Here is a 9,576-nt window from a genome sequence, read left to right on the forward strand (position 1 = left end):
AAAGATGGCCTAGTCAACCATCACTGGAAAGAGAGGCCCATTGGACATGCAAACTTTATATGCCCCAGTACAGGGGAATGCCAGGGCCAAAAAGTGGGAATGGGTGGGTAGGGGAGTTGGGGGGAGGGTATGGGGGACTTTTGGGATAACATTGGAAATGTAATTGAGGAAAATATGTAATAAAAAAATTTAAAAAAAGAAATATTTACATATATAAAACCTGGTATTTACCACTACTAATACATCTAAAAAAATTCTCAAATATATTTATGTTGAAACACTACCTTTTGCATGCATGTATATGCACATTTACATGTGTGTGTATATGTGCAAGGATCTAAATCTAGAGGTCAGAAATTGATACTGAATATCTTATTTAATCCCTCTCCAAGCTCCTTTTTGAGACACGATATCTCATTCAGAATGGAGCTAACCAATTCAGCCATACAGTATGGAGAGGAAATCTGAACAATTCTTCTGTCTCCATTTCCCTAGTATTGGAATTATAGGCTCATGCTGTTGCACCCAAGTTTTAAGTGAATACTATGGATATGAACTTGGGTCCTCATGGTTATGAGGCAAGAGCTTTTCTCACAGAGCTATCCACATAGCTCTTATTTCATTTGCTAGAATTTTCTAGCTATGAATATGCACCTATTTATGAGGCACTATGGTGTTTTCACACATTGTCTTATGTCAGAATAGTCATGTTTATCTCCACAGATGTTCATCGTTTCTTTTTGGTGAAAACATACAGAATCCTTCCCCTTAGTCCTTTTGAAATACTGTGCACATTACTATGGAGGTCCATCTCTCTGTGTAATAGAATAGAACTTTCTGCTATTATCTAACTGTGGCTTGATACCTGTTTACCAACCTTTCCTTGTCCCTCCCTTACCTGTGTACATATCAGCCTCAGGTAACACTTATTTTTATCTTTAGCTTCTTTGAGATCAAATTTATATTTCACATCTGAATGTCTTTTTTATTCCTGTCTAATTTCATTCCACGTAGTGATCTTCAGATCTATTCAAATTGTGGCAATTCAAAAGATTCCACCCTCATTCTGAAAGGCCAGATGATAATTCAGTGTACACTTGACTATTCCTGAGGCTCCAAATGCAGTACAGCTTTATCAAGGCAGCCTCATGTGACCCTGAGGACTGAGCCCCCTGGCTTCAGTGCAAGAATATGATACAGCTGTTCATTTCTTCATTCTTCATTCTGCTCACACTGCTAGCCATTTCCCTCTCCTCTTCTCTCTTCGCTTCAATTTTATCTTCCATTTCTCCTACAACTTAAAAACATATGTGCTGATATTTAATGATAATGTACCACCAGTTAATTTTAAAGACACAGTTTAAAGACCACTTTGTCTTCTGTTCTAAACCTCTCCAATGAGTAGAAGTACTTTCTTCATATTCTATATTGATTAAACTATGTTATTTATACAGTGATGTATATTATAAACTCTCTAACCCATTTTATTGGTCTTAGCATCTGAAATATGAAAGCAACACACAGAATATCATAGCATTTTTTGGCTTTTAAATGATTGCATGGATGTATTATGTATTTTGGTCCCATCTTACATTATTTCTACCAAACTATAATTTATTCTATGGTTTCAAATAAGATGTATTTTTTACATCTTATTAAACTATGTAATACATACTTTCTTTCTAAGATATCATCCATATTACAAATAAAGAAATAAAACCCCTTTAATCCTCCAGCAAAGCAAAGGGGATGGGGTGGCCACTTGCAAACAAGATAGCTTACATTTATTACAAACGGAAGTCAGATGGACGATTTTATCTTGATGAGCCAAAGTAAAGGAAGCTTCCAATGTAAATATTTATGAAAAATTTTAAGTGGAAGAGAGTTGCAGAGTAAGAGGTTGCAAGGTAAATGAATGTCAGCAGTGAAAAATGAATCCACAGTCAGTGTCATTAGAGAAAATACTTAACAATTGATCCCAAATAATGATGGACACTCAGAATGAACATTGAAAATAAACATTGAGCAATGACCTTGTCAGTGGCATACTGATTAGTTATAATTCATGGATCCCTTAAATGCAACAGTGCACTTCAGTATACTTGAGCACAAAGTGATTAGAACCTAGAAGCTTGATGTTACACACACAAGACCAATGAGGACTTGGTCTCTAAAGGAATGGAATCAAAGACTAATGCTAGAAAAAGCAGGTAAATGTACGACATGTCCCTTGAGGAAACGCTGGAGTGTCAGTGATTCCCATTTATATTGAAGCAAAGAGGCTGCTAGTCAATAGAGTCCAAAAGAAAGTTGAAAAAAAAGAACACATAGACATTTGAGAATGATTTCAAACACACATACTTGCACCCCCCATACTTATTGAAACATTAAACGGCTATGAGATTGATATTTTATATATAATATATATATATAATATTGATTATGTTTACATATTGATGTTATTTACAACAGTCATTTTATACCAGTTTCATGAGCTTTTCTTTCCTTTCTCCCCATCCTTCGCTTTCATCTTCATTGGTTGTGTGCTGGAGATTGAACATGATGCCCCGCACGTGCTAGGTAAGTGCTCTACACCTGAGCAGTACACCGGCCTCTTCTCACCTAGAATTCCTACAGTGTCTTATGTTTTATTCTTCCTACTTTTCTCCATATTTTCTTACTCCTTTTAGTCAGCTTTAGAAACATTTTAGAACTAAGTGTGTAGGGAATTCCTTTTACTAGCTAAAAGATATATAAATATGCTTGACAGTCATTAAAAAGATGCCCAATTTGCATTTGAAATATAACCATGTAACAAAATTGAAAATATTACAATACTAAAAAAGGAAAGACAAGAAATGAAGCCAGTAGATATATTTTCAATAGCATAGTATATTTCCAGTTACCACAATTTTTTTGCTGATGTTTGTACTTAAATGTATATTAAAAAGTTTCTTATCCCGAGTAAAGAGCATTACTGAAATTACTGTGTGCCACTCTGAAAGATGAGAGAAACCCATATTCAGTTTCCATAATGAAATCCATATTTGCTTGGTTGTGATCCAAATTGTTTTTGAAAAGTATATATTTAATTGAGGCAGATGAAGTGGTCCAAAATTTAATAAGTATTAAAAAAGAAAGGAAAATTTAAAGAGAAAATTTCCAATTAAAGATGAGTACCTGATGATTGCTCAGGCCCAATAATTAATATTGATTAACATTCTGTTCTTTAGCAGGTCTTTCCAGGACAGAGATGCAAGAGTGTAAACTCAGCATCATACAAAGCAGTTATGCTTGCATCTTTCTCTGATGGGATCAAAGCCCGTGGAAGCATTAATAAGTTGAGACTTCAGTGGAGCAACGTTACTGCTTTAGGTGAATAAGTTTTAAAACATCTCGGTTATCATTGTCAGTGTCCCAGCAAATTCCATAAACATCCTTCTACTATTTTAGGAATCTGCCGTAGGTCCCTTTACCTGAATATTTTCTAGGCCTGCTATTCATAGTGACTGTAGGACACTGTATATTGAATGCTGGCAGGTTTAAGATGGGTACAAAGAAACATTTGTTATTGGCAAAATATCATTGTCTTCATCAGTGTTATGTTGCTGTGAAGAGAAACCATGATGACAGCAACTCTCATAAAATAAATATTTAATCAGGGTGTGATTATAGATTCAGAGATTTAGTCCATTATCCTCAGTGCAGGAAGCACGGTGGTAGGCAGGCAGATGTGGTGCTGGAGAGGTAGCCGAGAGTTCTACAACTGGATCCACAAGCAGAAGGCAGAGATTGGATTTGGCATGGGCTTTTGAAACCTCAGTGCCCACCCCTAATGACACACTTCCTCCAATAGAGCCACACCTCTATTCCTTCTCAAGTAATACCACCCCCTGGTTACTAAGGATTCAAATATATGAGCCTATGGGGGCCACTCTTATTCAAGCCACCACCATAGTCAGGAAATAAGGTCTGAGTGATGAGTAGGTATCTATGGAAAATATGTAAATCGAGGTCTTCTTTTATTTTTGGTTTATTTATAATTTCTCTCATCTGTGTTTGAAAGGGTTATAAAGTTATTATCAATATTCTTTCTAATTAATAATTTTATTCTTCTATATTCAAATGATATCCCTCTTCCCAGTTGCCCTCCACACACTCTCCATCCTACCTCCCCCCTGTAGCCCTCCCCTTTGCCTCTATGAGGATGCTCCTTTCCCACTTATCTACTCCCACCCCACTGCTCAAGCATTCCCTACTGGGGCATAGAGCCTCCAGAGGACCAAGGGACTCCCCTCCCATTGATGTCAGATAAGGCCATCTTCTGCTACATTTGCATCTGGAGCCATGGATCATTTCATGTGTACTGTTTGGTTGATGGTTTATTCTCTGGGAACTCTGGTGTGTGTGGGGGGGTCTGGTTAGTTGATATTATTCTTCCTATGAGGTTGCAATCCCCTTCAGTTTTAAAGGGAGTGTTTATGAGCTATTTTCATTTTGCTGTGATCACAGCACAGACAGATTCAACTTAAAGGAAGAGAGATTTATCTTGGGCCACAGTTCCAGAGGTCTCAGTGGTGGGGATGCTATCCTGAGTTCATGAAGAAGGAACATGGGTTTGCTTTCATCATGGCAGGGCAAGAAGCAGAGACAAGCTGCAGCTTGTACTAACCCCACTCTTTGTTAACCACTTGGAACAGCTCGACGCTGTGTCCTCACACTCCAACAGCTGGACTCACCAAACAGAACTCAAAGCACGAGCCCATGGGGATTAGTTCAGATTTAATCCATAGCAGGGCCTTTAAAAATTACAAAGAAGGGTCCGTACTGATAAGCTCTAAAGAAATGCCTTTCATAGCTCTCCAAGTCATGTATTGATTTCATAGTCTTCAGGCCAAGTGGGACCACTCCCAACAATGAAGGCTTGAGGATAATAGTGAATACTTTGGTGATAGATACGCTTCTAGACTGTGTCTGCTGAGTAGAAAGACTTCACTCTGAGTGCATTGGAGGGACAAGAGCAGACAACTGAGATGTTACAAGACTCAAAGTAAGAAATTGGAGCTAAAAGCAATAGCATTAACTTCTTTGGCATAAGTTTCTGCTTTTTCATCCTGAAATTTGATTTTGGCACAAAGATAGCAATAGCACTAAGCCTTCTACTGGAATACAAGCAGAAGATAGATGATTTTGTCTTAAAATTTTCATTATAACGGACTAACAGTGGAGCAGACCAAAACCATTTTAATTTAATGGCAAGACGTGTTCACATCAGAGATGGGTAGCTTGTATTTAAGGTACCTCTTCTCTTGTAAAGTAGAAATACTAAGTTCTAGCCTCATAGATCATACAACTGAAAAGTTAACAGGAAAGCATAAGATATTTTAAATTACAAGTTTTTATATTAAAGTGAAAAATTAAAATGACAAAATTCGATATTTCTTCTGTTTAAAAACAAGGAGATTTAACATCTGTACACTCTATGCTTTCATCATATGGCTGTTGTTTAGAGAGATTACAAACCACGTGGAAATGGGCACCCTGAGCTCAACTTAGAATCCAATTTAGAGAACCAGGCAATGTACTGTATCTTTTAAGTTGAAAAATTATCCCTAAACACAGTGTCCTTACTGTACCTCATGTCTTTGTGGTGATCATATATTCCAGTGGATATAGTTTGGGATTCAAACTTTAATGTTTTCAGGACTGAGTATTCGGTATTGGATAACTGATTGTTCTACCCTGGGGACAACTATTTTTTTCCTTCTGCTCTTCATATTCCTTAGTTGCTTGCAGTTCTCTTACTAGGATTGATCCTTCCTGAGCTTCCACCATCCACGTTAACATGTCTGCTGATATGGTGTCAGTTCACATTCATGTTCCCTTCATTGGTGTAACTTCACAATCACACACCCACCTCCCTGCTCCTCTTATAATCCCCATGTCCACAGTTTACCTGAGCATTACGGCAGTAGTGTTTTATAGATGTATGTATCTTTTGGGATCTATTTACATACCTCTGACTTTTTATTTATAATTTTTCTATTTCAGTACAGTGTTGGTTGTAAGTTCTCCTCTAAGACCCATGACTTCAGTAGTCCAGTGTTGTTGTTTAGCTTTCTGTTACCAGACATTATTTCCCTCTTGTTTAACAGCCCTTTAGTCCAATTAAAAAGCTCTTGGTTACCATGCATACTGGCATACTGCTACTGTACTCTTAGGGTAATCGTGGCATGTAGTTCATAAGCATCATAGCTGGACTAGACTGCTGTTTCCTCCCTCCCTCCCTCTCTCCCTCCCTCCCTCCCTCCCTCCCTTCCTTCCTTCCTTCCTTCCTTCCTTCCTTCCTTCCTTCCTTCCTCCCATTCTTCTTTCCTTCCTTTGGAAGCTTACATGGTACTTTATGGTACCATGAAAGCCAGTAGTCACAGATGAAGCTCTCACATCAATTCCAGCTCTTCCTGTGTCCAATGTGTATGATGTCTTCAGCAACAGAGACTTACCTTCTAACTATGGTGGAAAACCAGGGGCAATAGCAATAACTGTAATGTTCTGGGAGTCACCTTGGTCACTCTGACTAACTATTCCATGGCTTGTGTTTGGGTTTTGGTATAATGTCTATGTATCTTGGTGGGAACATAGTCAGCAAAGATGAGGAATTTTCATATATATATATATATATATATATATAACTATTATATATGTGTGTATATATATATACGTATATGTGTGTGTAAACATAAAACTATTTATATAGTTAATGCTATGACTTTTTATGACTTTATAGACATTCTAACTGCTCTCTTACCCTCTTCCACCCTTCTTTTGAATTATCTCTCTCCTCCCTACTTAATTAGAGCTTCTCATTTTTCCATTCCTCCTTTCAGATTACTTATATTCTGTTATTCTCTTATCTATTGTACCTCTACTCTCCCAGCCCCTTGCCTCCAAACCCATTGCCTTCACAATGGTCCCTATTTACATTTCTGCTTAACCTAGACTAATGTAGAGCCTTAATTTTATTTGTAGACCTTTGGTATTTTGAGGGAGACCAAGAGCACCCTTTAAAGAGCAGCAGAAAGTCAGCTACTTCTACTCATCTACTAGAATAAACCCAGAAGAGAGTCTACTTTTTAAATTTATTTTTATTTTTTATTAGATATTTTCTTTATTTACATTTCAAATGTTATCCCCTTTCTCAGTTGGTTTCCCCTCAGAAAACCCCTATACCCTCCCCTTTCCCACTGCTTACCAACCCACCCACTCCCACTTCCTGGTCCTGGCATTTCCCCCACACTGGAGCATAGAATCTTCACAGGACCAAGGACCTCTCCTCCCACTGATGATTAACTAGGCTATCTTCTGCTACATATGCAGCTAAAGCCATGAGTCCCACCATGTGTTTTCTTTGGTTGGTGGTTTGGTTCCAGGGATCTCTGGAGGTACTGGTTAGCTCTCATATTGCTGTTCCTCCTTCCTATGGGGCTTCAAACCCCTTCAGCTCCTTGGGTACTTTCTCTACCTCCTCCATTGGAGACCCTGGGCTCCATCCAATGGATGGCTGTGAGCATCCATTACTGTATTTGTCAGGCACTGGCAGAGCCTCTAAGGAGACTCCTGTCAGCAAGCCCTTGTTGGCATCCACAATAGTGTCTGGTTTGGTGGATTGTTTATGGGATGGATCCCCAGGTGGGGAAGTCTCTGGATGGTCATTCCTTCAGTCTTTGATCCACACTTTGTCTCTGTAACTCCTTCCATGGGTTAAACAGTCACATGAGGCATTATACTCTAATGATATGAAGAATCAGAGCTTCAGAATTAAATTTTCAGAAATGTTAGTTAGAATAATAACTTCTTCTAGCAAGCCAGGAGCAGTGGTTTCAGAATAAACTGTAATAACCATACTAGAATTATTTTGTTGCATGACGCTACCTTAATACCAAAATGCCTACCTAACTTTTATGCCTTTTATAAGCCAGACTTTTCAATTTGTCTGCAATCCCGACTTACTTACCCAATACAATTTTACTAATATAACTGCTGCTTTAATCAGAGTGTATTTGGTTGATTTCTGATAAATCCCTCATTCCATATAAAATTTACAACCCAGACTTATAATCGCATTTCTTGTTCAAGGGTTAGGAAACTAGGTGCTAGTAAATTAAAAAGGAGGTTAGATTGTTTTCATAGAATAATTGATATAGAAAAGGTACACAATAAGTTTTAGAGATGATGCTCTTTGAAGTTGCTTATGTAACTCCAAATTATGTCCACTAAGAGGGAACACATGTTGTGTGACAATATTTTGAGGGGTATATAGGAAATATCTTCTCAACTTCAGATCAGGAATTATTGACAGCCTAATGTACAGCAATGAAGTCCAACTTGGTGAAACAATGAATTTGATTGGGGATACTTACAGAAATATGGGCAAGGAGTACAGAGCAGAAATGGCTCAATGGCACCACACCAGTGACCATCTCATCATGGGAGATATTTTATGAAGGCTAGATACTGAAGCATGCTACACAATCTGTAGGTTGTTCAACAGGTTGAAGACTGTCCTTTCCCAGTGGCTAAGTTCTCTTAAGTCTCTCCTAGGTAGCTCAACCAGTCTGTCTCTTCTAGACAGTTCAATTTTTCTCTCCTTTATTCAGAGAATTTGTCTTGTCTTTTCTACTTTCAGGCTGCTTGGCTAATCTTTGATTATTCAAGATATCTTGGCTTGTCTGAGAGTCTTTGCTCTAGCTTAGCTGGTATAGGAGTGACTCTCAACACTCTTTACAGCTTATATACTCTTAAGTCGGGAGGGTCTTAGTGATATGGTCAGTTTCAGGGACTTCCTGAAGTTGTTTTGAATTGTTTATTTCATGTTTTAACAAGCTTTCCTACAGGATGGAGTATTATATCTGTTGTTTTACCTCCTTGAACAATCCTGCCCTATCATATCATCTAGTTTCACCTTTTTCTTTTTTATCATCATGTCTTAAAGAGTTTTTCTCCACAAAGCTTTAACCACAAAGTTTTCCTAATATATATACTACAGCAATATGACTTTTTTTTTTTAACTAAAGGTTTCAGTGTGTCAAAGAATTTTTGAAAATCACTTCTGTAGGTGTTCTCTCTGCAGCAGAGAGGGAGTAGAAATTCAGCAAAGAAAATGGATTCTTAGATATCAGTTAAGGTTGATCCAAAGTAACAGAACTCAATGTGTTCAACATTTTCCACTGACCAAGACTTTTCTGTTCTTATTTCATTTTCCTTATTGGGGTAAATGTATTATACCTCTTTTCTTCCTTTTAAAGGACTGTACTTTTATAGTTACATCCTTAGTTACTTTGTAAAGACAGTTTTCTTTTTTCTTTTTTACAATAGAACATCCCATTTTATTTTATAGCTTCCTATAATTGTGTTTTATTGTACTTTTTAAAAAAAATCTTTTTTAATTATTAGGTATTTATTTCATTTACATTTCCAATGCTATCCCAAAAGTCCCCCACACCTGCCCACTCCCACTTCCCCACCTATCCACTCTTACCTCTTGGGCCTGGTGTTCCCCTGTACTGAGGCATATAA

The sequence above is a fragment of the Mus caroli genome, chromosome 16, assembly GCF_900094665.2.
Source record: "Mus caroli chromosome 16, CAROLI_EIJ_v1.1, whole genome shotgun sequence".
Taxonomy (NCBI): domain Eukaryota; kingdom Metazoa; phylum Chordata; class Mammalia; order Rodentia; family Muridae; genus Mus; species Mus caroli.